The following is a 14,781-nucleotide window of genomic DNA, read 5'->3' as shown; positions in this document are numbered from 1 at the left end:
TTTTATTAAATTAAACCATGAATTATTTCTACGGAAAATGTGACATTCTCTTAGCTACACTCAGAAATTCAAGCCATGTACATAAAGGTACTGCAAGCCATATCCAGTGTTCTGACAACTGGCTAACAGGGCAGGAATCAGCTTTACCTGTTACTGATTGGCTTTCCGTGTCATGGGCTTTTCAGAACTATCAGAAATTGAAAACTCAACAGCACGAGGGCAGGCAGATTATGGATTACCTTGAAGTTCACCCTGTCATAACAACAGGGTCTAAATCATTTTTACAGCTGCTGCTTTTATAAGGTTAAAAAAGCTTTTAAGAAGCTCCAGCTGTCCGCGGCTACCCGTAGTAACCCCTTCAATGTGAAAACTCATCAAACATAAACATTCCACTGAATCTACTGTACTCATATGACTGCAATTATTTTTGTAAATCAAATGCTGGCAAACACTTTATTTAAGCAGCTTAAAAATTCAGTCATATTTTCTATTTATATTTTGACATGGAGGAAATTACAATTTATCAAAATGACATTTCCTGTGAGACTTTATAAACTGGAAATGGCCAACCTGATTTGTTTTATTTTCCCTAAGCCGAAAACTAACAATAAAAGATACCCATATAAGAATTCAGCAAAACAATGACATTAAAAATGTAGTATGTCTATTTTATTGGAAACATATTTGTTGTAGGTCATATTATGTCATTTCAACAATAAAGATTTGTGGAGAAAATTTTCAAAACAATAGCAATGAGTGCAACAGGCATAAAAACCATTAGGAGTATCAGCACTGGCAAATGAGTCCATATGTTAAAATATAATAATAATAATTCATTACATTTATATAGCGCTTTTCTCAGTACTAAAATGAGTGACCTTCCCCTTTAAGATAAGGTTCCTGTTCAAACTGTAAGGTCAAAGTTCATACAAAAAACACAGAGAAGCTAGACAACAGAAATATAGTGCCAATGAAAAGTATTCACCACCTTGGAACTTTTCACATTGTATTTTTATTCAACACTTAGTCACAGTGAAGTTCAATTGGCATTGTTGACACTAAACAATAGAAAAAGACTGTTTAATGTGAAAGTTAAAAGAAATCTCTGCAAAGTGGTCTAAATTACTTATAAGTATAAAATACAAAATAATTGCCAAGTTCAAGCCAAGAAAGTCAGACACTGGTCACATGCATTTTAAACTTTTCTTGTATTTTTTTTGTGACTTTGACCTTTTCGTATCTTTTTGATTTAAATGCTCAAAGTAAGTTTTATTTATAATTCACATAAAGTGCCACTTCAATATTTAAAAACTATGCTGAATGCTTTAAAGAAACAAAAACCATGCAAGATTAAAAATATATTTCAAGCATTTAATCTTGTATTACTAACTAAATCAAAAATACATTCCTAAATACTAATATTAAATACCAATATACCTAAATGACAATCATGTTCATTTTGAATGTTTAAAAAATTTAAAAAAATGATACATATAAAATTTGTAACTGAAAGACACTTTATATAGAAGAGTCAAGAGATAAGATAACCCACACTAAATCACCTAATTCTGTTTCAGCTGCTTATATCTGGCAAAACCACTGCCACTGTTGTTCTTGTTACAGGTATCCCACCTCCTGTGCCAACACTGCCTCTACAGAAGCAGCGGGAGCCCACCTTTAACCAGATTATCCATGTGACTAGGAGGGTTTTCTGCAAAACAGTAGACAATCATTCTACATTCAGGTCTCCTTAAGCTTAAAGTTGCATTTAAAGAATTAATGAGGCAGAATGTTGTAATAACAGGAAAATGTATACTATTTGCGTGAACACCATTCTCAATCCAGATCAGACAGACAGACAGATATGAAAGGCGCTATACAACGCAACATAGCATGAAACTACCGGGGGTCCATGTGGAGCATTATTAAAAGTATGATCAATTATCTGTTAAGGAGCTAAGTCGCCTAGGGTCCTGTGGTGGGTGGGTTGGGTTGGTGTGTAGATAGATAGATAGATAGATAGATAGATAGATAGATAGATAGATAGATAGATAGATAGATAGATAGATAGATAGATAGATAGATAGATAGATAGATAGATAGATAGATAGATAGATAGGCAGGCAGGCAGGCAGGCAGGCAGGCAGGCAGGCAGGCAGGCAGGCAGACAGACAGAATTAAAAATGTTTCAATTAACAATATGTCACACTTTGGTTTGATTTTCAAGCGTCAAAAATCCATGCGTTAACAAGCAATTTCTGCATGCACAGCATGAAGATAAAAGCTCCAATCATGGTAATTTCAGTATAATGTTGTGACACAACACAACATTGGTGAAACATAATTGTTAGAATATGCTAGAGAGCTGCAACCCTTATCAATTTATCTTTCAGTGACATCCATTTTATCTCTAAAATGTTGCATTAAGCCCTTTTAAAAACTGTAAAATATATACCAAAATTGAGAAAAACAAAGCTTGCAATTTACCATGAATAGGCCACTGCAACAAAATCCATGCCAAACACTGGCCAAGCCCAAGGTTAACATCATAAGATGTAAATGCATCTTAGCAAGATGAACAAACTTGGTATGCGTGCCAGGAAGAAAGATTCGTCTACTCTCAGAAATGACAATCAATGCACAATTAAAGTTTGCTAGAGATCATTTGGGTATAGCCTAACATAGCCTAAAAGAGGCCCAATGTAGGAAAACCAACAGTAAAAGATGCTAGCTGTGTTACTTTGCTTTGCCTGGGATATGTTTACTTTAATTTAATTTAATTTCATTGAATATATCAGATGTACTATGTAAGTAAGTACTTTTCTGTATACAATATTTGTATTTTTCTTACCAGGGGTAATATTATTAGTTCTTTTAAGCTGATTACTGTTGAACAAGCTGCACACAATCCTTGGTGGTGTTGGTTGTGAAGGAGATTGCAGCAGAACTCCATTTTTAACTGGTATAAGGTAGTGATTTAAAGTTGATTCAATCAAAGCATCAAAACCTAAAATTCATACTGCCTCAGTACATAGTGGATTTGAATAAATGTCTACTGTTAAAAAAACTTTATTAATTACTTTTACTCACTCAAAAGCAGCAACCTTTTCTTATCACATTCTTGAAAACAGCATCTCCATCATTTATTCCATCCATCCATTATCAAACCCGCTATATCCTAACACAGGGTCACGGGGGTCTGCTGAGCCAATCCCAGCCAACACAGGCCACAAGGCAGGAAAAAATCCCGGGCACGTCACCAGCCCACCGCAGTCCATCATTTATTTTCTGTTTTAAACTTTGAAAGTGCTTAACACTAATTGTGATTGGTATTGCAAACCTAATGACAATATGCAGGTGGCCAACAGCGTTGGCTTTTTCAAAATTACAAGGCTATGCGCTGATAGAAAAAATATAGTATACAGTAATCGGTTTATCTCAGACTTATTGTCACATGTGACACATCCATGGTCCACAGAAGCAATTGAAAACATTGAACAATATTTTCCCCATTAGTAACTGCACTCGTTTCACCAAGGAGACCCCCCTAATTGCATTCTAATTGCATTCGACTCTCAAATGCGGAAACCCTCCCCCCTCTTCAAATGCTGTCTGCAGGTCATCAAGTAACTTAAAAGATAAACTGAATCCCAAGGCCACAAAGGATGAGAAACATTGCTCTAAGATAAATGCTGTAATCCAGCAAGACAATGAAATTGTTATCCCAGAGTGACTAAGGAAAATAAAAACACAGCAGTTAATACCTTTGACGACATGGCACTTTTATTGATGCTCTTATTTAAGCTTTGTGAGCACTGATGAAATCATCTGGCACATTGGAAATTGTAGTCCCCACTTCAGCATTTGCATAAGGTTGGATATAAGATGAAGGGGGTATATATTAAATACCTTTCTTACTGAATCAGTTGTGCAAAATTGACTATGTTCACAGCCACAGGCCTGGCAAGCACTTCCTAAACATGTCTTTTTTGAGTGACACTGAACTTTGTTCCTTTCACTTCACTTCTGCAGCCTTCATTTGCATAAATCAATGCACAAACTGGGTGATGTCATCCATTAGAATGTCCGGGTCTCACCTGTTACAGCATTATTAATGACAAATATCAGTAATTTAGTTTTTTCTACAACATCACCAAATTTCAGTCAAATCAGTCAAGACATTTTTGAGGTTTTGGGGTAATATTAATATTTTAAAATGTCCTTTCTTACTGAATACCTACTGCTCTAGATGTACCATACTGCCAAATTTTAGCTGAGTGGGTGACTGAGTGAATGAGTCACGCATGTGAAGGATCTCCTTATGGGCTCTGTCGAGGGCACCTGACTCCGCCCCATTCAGTACCCCATCCATAAGAACTTTGGCTTTCCGGAAGGAGGTGTAATTGGCAGGAGCGACCCACTGGACAGAGCTCCGACTGATCATAATCCACGGCTAAGAAGCCAAGTCTTTCTTTTGTAAGAACAGACAAAGGCAACAACACCTAAGGAGCATTTCTTTAGTTTATTTTTGATTACTTATTAAACGGGATGACTGGGTTGTCAGCCCAAATTATCTTCCAACAACCTGTCATTCCCATCTATATATTTGTGTGTGTGCATATGTGTGAGTGTATATATATATATATATATATATATATATATATATATATATATATATATATATATACACACTAGGGAGCAAGCCCCCCTGGTGCCTTCTGTGCCCAACCCCCAGTTGCAGCCAGAATATTAATAAAATCTGTAAATGTACAAAAGAAAAATTATTATTTATTGAAGTCAAAATTCTATAAATATGTAAAAGAAAATGTATTATTTAACGGAGTAAAAATAATGAAATGAGAATAAAATATTTACTCTCTTACCGATTGGAGTATTCCTGTTAAACTGAGGTCCACTATGCTCGATGAGTATTTATAAGAGACTAAGTCAACGATCCATTCGTTTTAACTGACATTCTTATAGATAACAAAACGTTTAAAAAAATGACTCATTTAAATAACAGGAAAAATCACGTGAAAACTAAAGTGGTATGCAATGGGTCATCGCAACTCAACATTCAGCTAACTAAATCACCTAAATACAAACATTGGTGTTATGAATAGATGATTTTTTTTTTTTTAATAGTTTGTTCCTGTGAAAGAAATTTTACTCGATCAAAAATAAAAATCAAGTCTTTCTTGATATTAAAAACAAAGACTTTCTTGATATTTTAGTTTATAATTTAAAAATGGAATAAGAATCTGAAAATGTAACAACATCACATTAAAGTTCGATAAATTCTGAAAAGAATGATACCAAACATATACTGTATATGTAGGTTTTTAAATAACCCTGATTTAAAGTGTGACAAAAAACGTGACATAAAAATGTCAAATAAAATCGTTGCACTTTGAGGCTTAAGATTATATATATATCCATCCATCCATTTTCCAACCCGCTGAATCCGAACACAGGGTCACGGGGGTCTGCTGGAGCCAATCCCAGCCAACACAGGGCACAAGGCAGGAAACAATCCTGGGCAGGGTGCCAACCCACCGCAGGACACACACAAACACACCCACACACCAAGCACACACTAGGGTCAATTTAGAATCGCCAAACCACCTAACCTGCATGTCTTTGGACTGTGGGAGGAAACCGGAGCGCCCGGAGGAAACCCACGCAGACACGGGGAGAACATGCAAACTCCACGCAGGGAGGACCCGGGAATCGAACCCAGGTCCCCAGTTATATATATATATATATATATATATATATATATATATATATATATATATACAGAGAGAGAGAGAGAGAGTAGATATATAGCTAGCCTTAAAGAGAGCAACTGAGGTAATTTCTCACAAAGTTTCAGCTAAACCAAAAAATTGATTTTATAACCCACTAACAACTCAAAACACTCCACAAAATCCACAAATGAATGGCTCAGAAAAAGTAAGTTAAGATATTGGAAATTTTACAGCTCAGAACTGGAAGTGACTAGCACATGCAAGAAAGCCCTTCACCTTCACACTGTTGTAATAGTTCCCTGTGAAAGAGTATCTGGAAAATAGTCCTTCCAGTCGATGTAACTACATGATTAAACATTTACAAAAAAATAGTTTGACAAGTTATTACTTCCAAAGTGGATTTGTTGTTGCTGATTTGTTTTAATTGAATAATTGCTAAGTTCCTTCCTTTAGAGTTACTTGTTAGAGGCGATCATCACAAAATATTAACAGCACTGAAATGAGAGTCAGATTTCCATCTGTTTATGTTCAGATTTATTGGGAGACTAACAATGTTAACTATATTTTAAGATAAACAGAAAGAGGAAAAATTCTTCCTTCTCCTTTTGCTTTTTTCATTTACAACTTTAAAGACATTTGCAAAATCAAAACAGGCTTGGACAAGATTAGCATACTTCACCAGAATTCAACTGATTTTGACAAGAAGCAGCTGATTGTCCTTTGCTGTAAGCTTCATTTCCCTTATGTTAGCTTGCAGGTAATTTTAATGTCATGTCATTTTCTATCTCATTTAAACCATACCGGGGTCACAGGGGGTGCTGAAGCCAATCCCAATTTTCATAAGGGTGCAAGACAGGAACAAACCCTGAACAGAGCACCAGTCCATCACAGGTGATTTTAATGTCACCAATCAACTGCATAAACCTCTGAAAGTGACATAAGAGCCTTGATTCTGTAACTTATTCTGTGAAAATGATAAAGATAAAACATCTGTCCATAAATGATAGAAATAAAATTATCAGGAATATGATAGCAAAGCATTTACAACAGTGTGCTTAAACATGTTCAAATGGGCATGATTATCATAGCACCTCAGAGTGGCAACATGGGGCACATCAGTCAGACATGCAAGTACAAATTTCATTGCATTCTACAAATGTGAAAATATGACCACTACTACTAACAATAATAAAATTAATAACGTTAAAATGTGCGCAATTATTATGGTGCCCAAAAGTGGTGAAGTGCTGCATGTTGGCTAGACATTAATGTTAAGAACTTCATTGTACTCTGGGCACCTAACATAACTTTTACTACTATACTAATAATAATAATAATAACGACAACATTCAAAGCTAGAAATACACTTCTAAAGACATCAGTGTTGAAGTTTTTACTGACAGCAATTTGATGTTACTTTAAGAAGGCGCTTGTGCATATATCCAGATTCATTAATGTACATTTTATGGATAATTACAATGCAGACAGCACATTATTGATATCAAATGATGACTGAAATCACCCCACCACTTTAATTGCAGACGAGATTGGAAAGGACTCTGTGTCTTGATGGGATGTTTAAAAACTCACCACGTGAATGTTGGAAGACTGCAGCAAACAAGTAACAAGAATAATGTTTGTACTGGCATTAGCCATGGACAAGGAGCAGAGAACAGTCACACTGAATCACCTTTGTTACATTCGATCACTTTTGATGATTTGGGAACAGACAATCCTAAACAACATATATGAAACAAAACCGAGGGAGCTCCAATACAGGATGACAGAGTATTTTCACATCTCTCTGATTTGCTGTAGATGTGTATTCTACAGTATATTTAGCATAGTGTTTATAGTGCTTACACTTTACAAGCTGTGCATTGTTTGCATTTTACACTGTATTGTTTGCATTATTTGTTTCCATAAGGAGTACTTTCAGTCCTCACATTGCATATTCATATCTAACATTTTTACTTCCTGTGTGTAATACCTTAAATTAAATTTCATTTGCCACAAATCTGCCCATGTATGTCTGCATTCTGACCAAGACCCTCGGTAATGACACAGCTGATTCTACATATTGTATGTCATTTCACCTAGTTTGGTATCATCTGGCAACTCAATCAGATTGGTATTTATATTCATATCCAGAGGAACACCATTTTTAATATCATCTAACATCACCCTAAGATGCAACAAGCTGGTTGACGCCTATAAGTGGAATTTAGAGGTTCTTATCCTTTTGAATGAGAATGCACAACTAAATGGTCCTGGTCAAGATTTGAATTATTTGCGACAAAATGCTAAATTTCAGGATTGTTCCTATAATAAGATTTAAACATTGAATGTAAAGCTAATAAAAGAGAGAATGCTATCTTTGTTCTGGTCACTTTGTTCCAAACGTTATGGCACTCATGTTTCCACACGCTTCCTCTGCAAGTTAAATTAACTGCCTCCTTCTAATTGCGTGCATGAGGATATCCTGCGATTAAATAGAGTGGCATTCTGTGTCTATTGCAGCCATGCTTGACCATCACTTAACTGAACAGAGCAGGTTTGAAAGCGGACAAATGAACTGTAATCATTCATATTTGTGGGGTCAAATAAATTGTACCACGGCACCATTGTCAAAGGTATATCAGATTCTCTGGGTTCCATTCACGTTTTAAGTAATTCCTCCATAAAATCAACTATATGTATGAAAGACTAGCTACACTACCGGTCGAGGATAGGTAATTAAATCATTTTTTTAAAAATTGCTCACTCTTACCCTATGTGTACCTTCTGTGCTTTCCTCAGTATTCGTGCATGTCTCAATGAATCTTCACCGGCACTGGCTCCCTCGAGCACGTTCCCATAAAGCCTACATATTTTTGAGGCATCTTGCTTGACCCCTGTCTGGTTTTGTAATTTTCATCTTTGAAGACAACTTATCTCAGTGTGCCCCCTACTCCTTTACTCCTCCTGGTGCATCTCATACTTATACTTCTTCTTTCAATCTGAATTTAATCTCACCAATCAGATTGCTATGAGTGACTGGATACACAGGCCTTAGTATTTTATTATATACAGTAGTTGATTACACAAGCATACATTGAAAAAATGTTTTGATTATTCCATGTGATTTTTATATATTTTGGATGCTGAATTAAAAAATGAAAACTATTTTTTCCATTATATAACAAAGCACTTTTTTACCCATTAATTATAGTTTTTTACATTGTAATTAATTAAATATCAATATTTTATTTTAATATTAATTTGGTTGAATTTCATACTTTCTACTATTAAAATCCATATTTAAAGTAAAACAGTTATTTTTTAACAGTTTTATAACTGCACTGAGCATTGATGGTTCATCTGTGGAGACCTTAAAGTTCGGTGCAGTCAGGGCATACTAAACTCCCATCATCCCTCTGCGTGTGGGTCAGCAGAGCCAAGAATTGACAATGGATTTATATGGAATGGCCAACTAGGAAAAAGCTACAGCTTGGTGCCAAATACATCATTGACCTCAACTGGTCAATCCAGATAAAGTGCTGCCACCACCGTTTCATATTAAGCTTACTTTAATGAAGCAGATTGTCAAAGCCCTATCAAAAAATGGAGTCCTGTTTAATGTACTTGTGCCAAAAGTGTCCAGGATTGCCTGAGGCTAAACTGAAGAAAGCGTATTTTGCCTGACCTAAAATGACAAAACTGATTTCTGATGCAGAATTTGATGGCACAATGAATGACCAGGAACAATAGCCTTGGGTATCATTCAAAGAAATCATTTCTAAGTTTTTTTTAGGTAGCAATAATGATTCCAGTTTTAAAGAAATTGTGAAAATGTATTAGTTAAGTTTATGGAATTGTGTTACAAGTTCACTGTTTGGATTTGGATTTGTAATTTCTTACTGAAAATCTTGAAACAGTGCACGAAGAGTAGGGTGAAAAAGAGTATCAAGGATTTGGAAAGAAGGTACCAGAGATATCAGTAATGAGGATGGACTATTGGTGGATGATTCACAGGAGCGCATCAGAACAGGCCACCAAATTATGTTTTGGATCATAAAAACTAAGAAGTGACAAAACCTAGAAAAGTTTGGTCAATGAATATGTGTTGATGTTTCCTTTAAATATGTTTAAGAAAATATTGGACTGACTAAATAGATCCATGATTGATTTAGAACAATATTGTATACATGAATACACTGCACTTTCTTAAATTCTAACTTGATTTCTTTTCAATGTTGTATTTAAATGTGACATGATGGAAACATTCTAATTTGTGTGTCTGTGTGTGTGTTCATGAATTCAAATAAAAATAGCTATTCACATTTAAAACCTAAAACCTGTGTCATGTGTTTAATTTTATAGACCTGTGTTTCCTGTGGTATTAGTAAGTGAAAATTACATTAAAGTACTGTATGGTCCATGTTTTTTTTTTTTCTGGGCACTTTATAGCACTCCTCCTATAGCACACCTGCTGCACTACTTAAATTGACTGCCCCCTTTAAACCGCCCCGATGTGCCATGGTCGTCTTAACGTACAATGCGCAGTGGGCACCGGCCGGATGTTTCTGATGCCTATCCTAAGTATGTTTCTGTTTTGCTATCAAAGTTGGGGCCCCATCGCACTATTTTCCCTGGGGGCCTATGATGCTGGCAGGACAGTTCTGCCTCATCCTGCTTATGCTCATCAATGAACGGAACAAAACGCGTTTCAATGTGGGCGAATGGATTGTAAATCTTCAACTTTTGTGTACGCCAATAAATTGAACAACTGCGCCGTGTTAAAAGGTACACCGGATTCTCGGGGTTGTAGTCACTTTTCAAATAATTCCTCCAGGCAATCGGCTGCACATTTATGAATGACGATTTTGACTGAGAGCATCATACATGGAACAAGCTTCACAGGTGACCGAAGTTTTCACAGTGCAGAGCGACTGAGCTGCCAACGCGTTACACGACACTCGCAGAAAGCTGACAGTTGCTTCGAGAAGCGGGTCGTGTCGTTACGAGGCTAAAACATCCTCGTGGCTTTTGTTCAGCAGCATTGCTCTCTTTTATCCGTTAGCACTGAAAGCGGATGTATGGAGGAAAGGAAACCTAGAACACAATTCGCTCGCGCTATTTGCCTCCAAACCGAAGCTGGTGTGTGTGGTCCAGCGCTCTGTCTTTGTCCACTTTTGAAAACTTAGTGCGCACATACTACAGGCAGCCCAGCGGCCATCCACGACACTAGTGTGCCCCCACCACCTCCCCCCAAAGCCTGGGAACGAACCCCCGGCCAATCCTACCTCCAGAGAAAGGTGAGCGACCCGTACGATGAAACTGACGAGGCGGAGGTGGCGATGCTTCCAAGCTTACAGGACCGGGGAGCCTGGCAGCGTCACGGCGCACAGGCGCGGCTGTCCACGCTCGGCGTATTTTCTTCCATTCTCCATCCCACTTAAGAGTGTCTAGTCAGAAAACAAGTCAAACCCGAGGAACGAGAAAAACAGAGCGTGTAGCTACGAGTCACACGTCACCGAGCTTCCGCGAGCCTCGTGTTAATGACAAAGTGAGGTCGGGAGCGATAGGAACAGCCCGAGGAAAACAGTTTAGCGGGGTCAGCGCGAGCTTATGCATCCGGCTCTGCGAGCTGCGCTTCTACGGCGCTAAAGAAACGGACCTGTGCATCTGGACTCGAAAAGGTGGCTTGTATTAAAGATGTCAATGGCTGGTGTCAAGTTTTTCAGTCACTCTGCATTGTCCCGTATGGACCGTGACCAGCTTTAAGGTTACATTTCTGCCAGGATGGGCTGCGACCCTAAAGTGTCACCCTTTCGCTGTTGAGGGAAATTTGACTAATGACAGGGAGGCAACTGTCATTCATTCTAGGGCAGTGCTTCCTAAACTCGGTCCTGGGGGAACACTATGGCTGCAGGTATTTGTTCCAAACAGCTTCTGTTTTTAATTGGACTCCTGGGCTAATTAAGTGAACTGTTATTTCCCAAGTTCTGTGTTTTGGAAACAATATGGAAATTAGAAAACTAAGTTTGGTTATTTAGTATTTATTTATTTATTAATGTTTTATGTACGATACTTGTGTACTAAACGGTACGGACGGCAGTTCCAACCCGTTCTAGTGTTGGGCTCCGTGGGGGAGGTGCCCCTTTTGCTTAATTTTTACAGTTTAAATTATTAGACTGACCTACCCCAACCACAAATACTAACCTTAAAGTTAGTGGGGGTGAAGCATAGTTGCCTATAGGTCCCTAATGTTAATGTCCCCTTTGGGTGCCTAATGTTAACTAAAATTTGATTTGCGTCACGATAATAGAAAAGGGTGCTAGCCGTCCTGTTAGTACACATGTACCAAATGTACCAAGCAGTTATATGGGAATAATGTATTTTGTTTTGTTTTTAACAATATTTTCATCTTGATTTGCATTCTATTTTTCCAGATGTTCTAATTGTTTAACCTAGGGGTCCTCAATCACAGTCCTGGAGGGCCACAGTGGCTGCAGGTTTTTGTTCTAACCCGGTTGCTTAATTAGAAAGCAATTCTTCTCAATAATTTAATTTCATGGCTTGTTAGAGGTTTAACTCTGCCATGTCAGGTAATTCTCATATCCTAGATTTTCTTCCTCTTTCTAAGGATATCATCAAAATGATCTGAAGGCTAAACTGGATAAGTAATTCTCAGTCCTTCACTTTTTTTCTCCTCACTTTCCTTACAAGTATTTAATTAAACCCACTAGTGCATGATAAATACACACAGGTGTAAATGGTAACAAGCTAAATGGAGAAATGCTGGTCTCCTTTGTCATTTGCATGTTATTGCTAATTAGGAGCAATTAAAAACCAAGAATACAGCTGTTTAAGACTAAAATAAGCAATAAGGGTTCAAAATCTTAACAGGTGAGGCAACTAAAGTGAAGCAGAAGTGTTACTTGAGCAAAAAGTGCTTCTTATTAAGCATTTGGGTTAGAGCAAAAATCTGCAGCCAATGTGGCCTTCCAGGACCGTGATTGAGGACCCCTGGTTTAACACATTGTTTACTAATTAGTGGGTCTGATGCTAAAGTAGTTGCAGCCTCTGATTATTCAGTGTTGTTTGCCAGCGTGTCTGCTCTGCTCATTTTTAATTGTCATTAATAAGATACAACGAAGGGGGAAAACTGCACAGAGAAAGGGCAAAATATAATGAAATCAACAAAAGAGTTAAGCATTTAAATCTGTAGCAAAAGCAGAATATTAGTGGGTCTGATGCTAAAATAGTTGCAGCCTCTGATTATTCAGTGTTGTTTGCCTGCGTGTCTGCTCTGCTCATTTTTAATTGTCATTAATAAGATACAACGAAGGGGGAAAACTGCACAGAGAAAGGGCAAAATATAATGAAATCAACAAAAGAGTTAAGCATTTAAATCTGTAGCAAAAGCAGAATTATTTCTACATGTCTTATAAATGTAAAAATCATGCTGCTGTGCTTTTCTGAATGTAGAATAAGAGAAGAAAAATGCCAGCTAATTAAATGAGATCAGGTGTTGTCACTGATTAGGAATCTGGTTGGAACAAAAACCTGCAGCCACAGGGGGTCCCCAGGACCGAGTCTGGGAAGCACTGTTCTAGAGTAACGTTCGGGATAGGTGCCTGCCATGCCACGGTTCCAGACCTTAAAGTACAAAGAGATAAGGACCCCTAAAAAGACTGACTGTCATTTAATAATGGGGGTATCTGGCCTGTTGTAACAGAGTTTAGTTCCATTTTTTGCTTGAGGATTATATCGTTCACAATGGCCATAATTATATGCCCTTAGCTGTAGCTTTAAATATTGGAATTATAAAGTGTCCATCCATCTAGTTTGATCCATATTCCATTATAGGCCCCATGGGCAAAGTTTGACATTTAGGTTTTGGGGGTGTAATGAACCATAAAAATATCCACATTTTTAGAAACTCAATTGTACTGTTACATATTTTCATGACAATCACATCCCAGTCAAATATGGTAAATTGTTTGTAATATAAATGTGCATTATGAAGGAAGTCTTACTCACATGAACACATTTAAAACTTTGAAAATACAAAGACATACACAGTGTTAATAATGTTTAAGAATCAGAAAACACTGCTCTTTTTAATTTGCTAGTCTGTCTACTGGAATTGTGGCAATAAGCATAAGCACTTTCTTATTTTAACAAGTAAGAAAATGTACACCTAGCATAACATCTAAGTGTGACTTAATTAACTGATTTGAAAATTAGTGTGTTTTCTATTATTTATTTGTTTCATCAAATAGATTTTTGTGTTTTAAACATTTTGACACATTGGTATGGATGACAGAGATTTGCTCAGACAACAACAACAACATTTATTTATATAGCACATTTTCATACAAAAAGTAGCTCAAAGTGCTTTACATAATGAAGAAAAGAAAAATAACAGACAAAATACAAAATTAAAATAAGACAACATTAGTTAACATAGAAAATGAGTAAGGTCCAATGGCCAGGGTGGACAGAAAAATACAAAAAAAACTCCAGAAGGCTAGAGAAAAAAATAAAATCTGTAGGGGTTCCAGGCCACGAGACCACCCAGTCCCCTCTGGGCATTCTACCTAACATAAATGAAATAGTCCTCTTTGTAGTTAGGGTTCTCACGGAGTCACTTGATGCTGATGGTCATACAGACCACAGCGCCCGCTATTTCTACACACAGCCATAACTACTGCACAGGCGTACACAACCATTTTAATCACTAATGCTGACTACTGAGAATCTGTTTGCCAACAGGAACCACTATAGAATGTGTAAATGACGAAAAACCTGTACACAAAATATACAACTTGAAATAACCTCTCTCGTGCTAAATCTGAAACAGTAAACTAATCTGTCATTGAAACTGTACAGAGTATTTTTCTGTTGGTTTTAAGGATAGGCAGCATTTAAGAGAGGTTGGTTTGGGTGGGTCGGATTAGTATTTGTTGATCCATCAATCCTCTAAACCCACTTATCCAGGGGGGCAGCTGGAGAATATCCCAGTAAGCAATGGGCGAATCCA

At 37.1% G+C, this 14,781-nt stretch overlaps 1 protein-coding gene and 1 long non-coding RNA gene across 2 annotated transcripts in view; one reads left to right on the top strand and one right to left on the bottom strand.

The window, feature by feature from the left end:
* The window catches only part of csgalnact1a (chondroitin sulfate N-acetylgalactosaminyltransferase 1a), a 448,394-nt gene extending 437,119 nt beyond the window's left edge, over nucleotides 1-11,275 (bottom strand). Inside the window, exon 1 of the mRNA XM_028802606.2 lies at nucleotides 11,036-11,275. The gene's annotated coding sequence lies outside the window, so the exon portion shown is untranslated. The remainder of the gene's footprint in view (nucleotides 1-11,035) is intronic.
* LOC114652293 (uncharacterized) overlaps nucleotides 10,780-14,781 on the top strand; it is a 71,303-nt gene continuing 67,301 nt past the window's right edge. The window contains exon 1 of the long non-coding RNA XR_007935059.1: nucleotides 10,780-11,047. This is a non-coding gene — a long non-coding RNA (uncharacterized LOC114652293). The remainder of the gene's footprint in view (nucleotides 11,048-14,781) is intronic.

Source organism: Erpetoichthys calabaricus, chromosome 5, assembly GCF_900747795.2.
Source record: "Erpetoichthys calabaricus chromosome 5, fErpCal1.3, whole genome shotgun sequence".
Classification (NCBI taxonomy): domain Eukaryota; kingdom Metazoa; phylum Chordata; class Cladistia; order Polypteriformes; family Polypteridae; genus Erpetoichthys; species Erpetoichthys calabaricus.
The sequence above is the reverse complement of the archived record's forward strand: the minus strand, read 5'-3'. Positions and strand labels throughout refer to the sequence as shown.